Source organism: Bombus vosnesenskii, unplaced genomic scaffold, assembly GCF_011952255.1.
Source record: "Bombus vosnesenskii isolate JDL3184/JDL3185 unplaced genomic scaffold, Bvos_JDL3184-5_v1.1 scf7180000013289, whole genome shotgun sequence".
Taxonomy (NCBI): Eukaryota; Metazoa; Arthropoda; class Insecta; order Hymenoptera; family Apidae; genus Bombus; species Bombus vosnesenskii.
In genome coordinates, this window is record NW_022882942.1 from 575,085 (window position 1) to 578,727 (window position 3,643).

The 3,643-nt window shown below is 32.5% G+C and overlaps 1 long non-coding RNA gene across 1 annotated transcript; it reads right to left on the reverse strand.

Moving 5' to 3' along the window:
• Positions 1-293: 293 nt before the first annotated feature.
• LOC117232645 lies at positions 294-2,717 on the reverse strand. Its single transcript, XR_004493159.1, has 4 exons — positions 2,075-2,717; positions 1,748-1,906; positions 1,385-1,659; positions 294-1,081 (listed from the first exon to the last, which is right to left on the reverse strand). It is a non-coding gene; the product is annotated as an uncharacterized LOC117232645 (long non-coding RNA).
• Positions 2,718-3,643: the final 926 nt, after the last annotated feature.

Here is a 3,643-nt window from a genome sequence, read left to right on the forward strand (position 1 = left end):
ATGGCGTTACTCAGGATGCGTGAACTTTCTACTCCTATCCTTGTCCTCCTGTTGTGTTATAGACGGTATATGCGGTATAAATATATACACAGTAACATCTCGCTAATTACTGAAAATGCGAAGAAATATTTTATATAAAAGAAGCTTAATAAAATATTTAGATCCTCTTTTTCAAATTGTTACTTATACAACATTCGTTGATATTTGCAAGCCACTGAAAAGTATTCGATAAATTTTTGTTCAAATTATACACATCGGTGGAATGATCTTGAAAAATATAATAAAACGTGTAATTCCATTAAGAAAATTTACATTAGAATTTTCACAAATAATATTTCGCAATATTTCATGTTTGTTTCATGTAGAATACTAATCGAAGTTTCGCGTTAACGAGGAAAGCTTTAATCAGAACATGAATCGGTATGCCCCGTCGTTTTTATCGTGTATTAAAATTTCGTTTCAACTACGATATTACAGTTTCCTATTTATGTTCGTAAATGTAACAGATGTAGATGTAACAGATTCGCCAAATGCAACACCAATATCTCTTCAGTTTCTCATAGACAGTTGCAAAATAGTTTAGTAGATAAAAACATAATTAGTGAAATATTGCGCTTTAGACTCGTTGAAGTCTGGAAATATTCGATATTGCACATTACCATATTCATTTTCATTTCAGTCTAGTCATTTTACCGTAATTTATAAAAGTCAGGAGTGTGCAGGGAAAAAATTTCTCTCTGAAAAAGATTTAGCAATAAGAAAGTAGTTCAATCTGACGCGCAATGTACATATAGATCAGCCGGGGTAGGATACAAAAACTTAAAAATATTATAAAAAGCGGTTAGGAGACGAAAGGCCAGATCGATTAAATTCTGATCGGCCAAGACCCGAGTCTGCATTCTTCTTTTATCCAGTCACTGTGCCATAACTTATTGAGAAACATAGACTCTTAGAAAGTACCTTTTTCATATCTTTCTTTTTTTCAAAACTTGGATTTATCAATACGTCGTATATTAAAATTGGACAGACGATTAGGAAAATTGACATCATTTTGTCTGTAACAATCCTGCTGGACGATATGCTAAAATTTAAAACGTGGTTAACAAAATTTGAATTCATATTCAGGAAAATATTGTGTAGTTCAATATCTCAATTAAAGCTTTCTTAATGTATTTTAAAATTTTGATAAATTTAAAAGATACAATCGTTAGTCCGACAAAGTGCTAAAATCATTTGCATAGATGCGTCAAGTACGTTTCGTGAATACGTTTGTCGCATTACTTTGGACGCGATTGAAGAGGAAGGATGAACAAACGCATTGAACAGAGACTTATACACATACATAATGTATAGATAGTACGCATACAGAGTAACGTATATGTACCGGTTCCATTTCGCAATGTAGATCGACGAAGAAGATGCGAAGAAGATGGCGAAAGCTGAAGAACTGACTGATAGTACGGTTTATGCAGATTACACGAGACTCGCCGGTTTGAATAATGTTTGAAATAAGTTGAAGAACTCGTCTTATCTTTCTACCTATTGCTTCATAGTTACGTACACGTTTGTCGTTGCATCATGACTTGTTAAGCTAGGGCCTCATTGAAAATTAGTCATTTTACCTGCAGATATTCTCTTCTCGTGTCTTCTCGCATTAATCTACATAAAGATAATGAATATTATAATGTTTTTAATTGACGCATCTTTAATGATTACAAAGTACTTCATTATCTTGGAAATTACTTACGGGGACTTTGTGTAGTACAATTCGATTGCTTAAGAGAAGCATCGCGATATAAATATTGTTATATGTAGATTTGAAGCGAGGATATAATTTTATTAACGTTGATACAACGCGTATGATATTTGAATAAACGTATGTATTAAGATAAACAATAATTTAGACCTGTATCGAACAATGTAATTATACCACAGGTATGCTACATTATACTATACTATAGATATCAATTATTCGATAACATAAGGTATATAAGAAATTACGCAGTAGATAGTATCTGCTAATAATCTAAGTATTTCAAACAGTAAGTAAAATAAAAATATAATAATACTTTACTTCTTCATTAGTCGTGTAAAATTAACACTGGCTATACATTTAACAGAGTCGTGATGAATTATCAGTAGAAATAAAAATTGTAGTATCCTCGAACCATCTAATAAACTCTATCAGCATCCTTCCAGGATTATTATATCAGTACGTACATATTTCCATGCAGTTTCCTTTACTTTTAATTTCCTACTAATTGACTTATCTGCGTTAATAACCCATAATTTTCTGTTAATTGTCTCATTTAACTGCACTTTTACACTTTCTACTTTAGAGTCGGATCTTTTTCTAATAACTCATCGCGCGTTGCATTATCTCACCAGCGTAACAGTATCATTCCCCACCAATCCTCTACATTAATTAACAAGGTGTTCCACTTATTTCAATTCTTCGACAGAAGGTACAGTTGTTTGTAGCGTAGATGATTGTTTCTACGAACATTGTTCTCGCATCGTGCTAGAAACAAGCCCGACTTGTTGTTCGTTTTAAGATCGAGCTCGTTATTATTACATTTTTTGATTTCACATTTTTCGGTTCCTTCCTTACACGCGATCAATTTTTCCTAATTCGTTTCTTCGAAGATGAACGATCATTTTTCGTCAATTAGACTCTAGCTTTCGCGTGCACGAATGTCATTTGTGAGTAATAGCGTGCATGGAGACTTCTGTGCGCTGTAATTTATTTAAATGTAACTAATCTGTAGCTAAAGCTAGAACGATGATAATAACACGAAGGAAAAAATCTCTCGGCCCTTTGGAATAAAAGCTTCGAACGTCGATCGTCCTTTTTTGACGTTCGAGAAAGGATGGTTCGTTGTTCCTTGTTATTAACCCATTAAGAGAGTTAGTATTATCCCAACGTTGCGTGAATGCAATTTGCGTCACCGAACTCCGCTTTTTAGGTTACAGTTGCGAAAGGCAATTTCAAGAATTAGTTCTTTTTTTCTTTTTTTTTTTTTTTGCTGTTTCTTTCTCCACGTAAATCCCATGGTTTCCAAAAGTTTGAAGCAACCAAAGTATTTATAGCGTTATGATTTGTAATAATCCGTTTACGTAGATTGTGGACTTTTACGCATTTATGAACAAAATTAAAGACGCAAAAATGCATAAAATATATACTTATAATACGCAAACTATAGTATCGGTTATGATATTTAGCGAATACAATGAATCTCTCCATAACGATCTGTAGCCTAATAACAATTATCCTTTTTTTGAGATCGCGCAAATCTCTGTTTTGTACATAAAATTCGTGTCTACATATTGCACTAATATAATAACACCAGTAATGAACTAATCCGTTCGAAATTTTAATTTTTAGGTACATGGTATCGTTTTATTCTGAAAAATGTATATTATCTATATCATGTTAATAAGACATGCGAAACGCACATATTTTTGTATACTTTATTTTATACTTACCTACTTACGATTTATATATACAGTTATACATTGTCAGGGCGTTACGCACGTTATGGAAATTTAAATTATACACCAGCTGTAATTTGTTCGCACATACCGTAGAATTTTAATTATAGCGGTAGTAAGGCAAAACTATACATTTTACATATTTTCTATC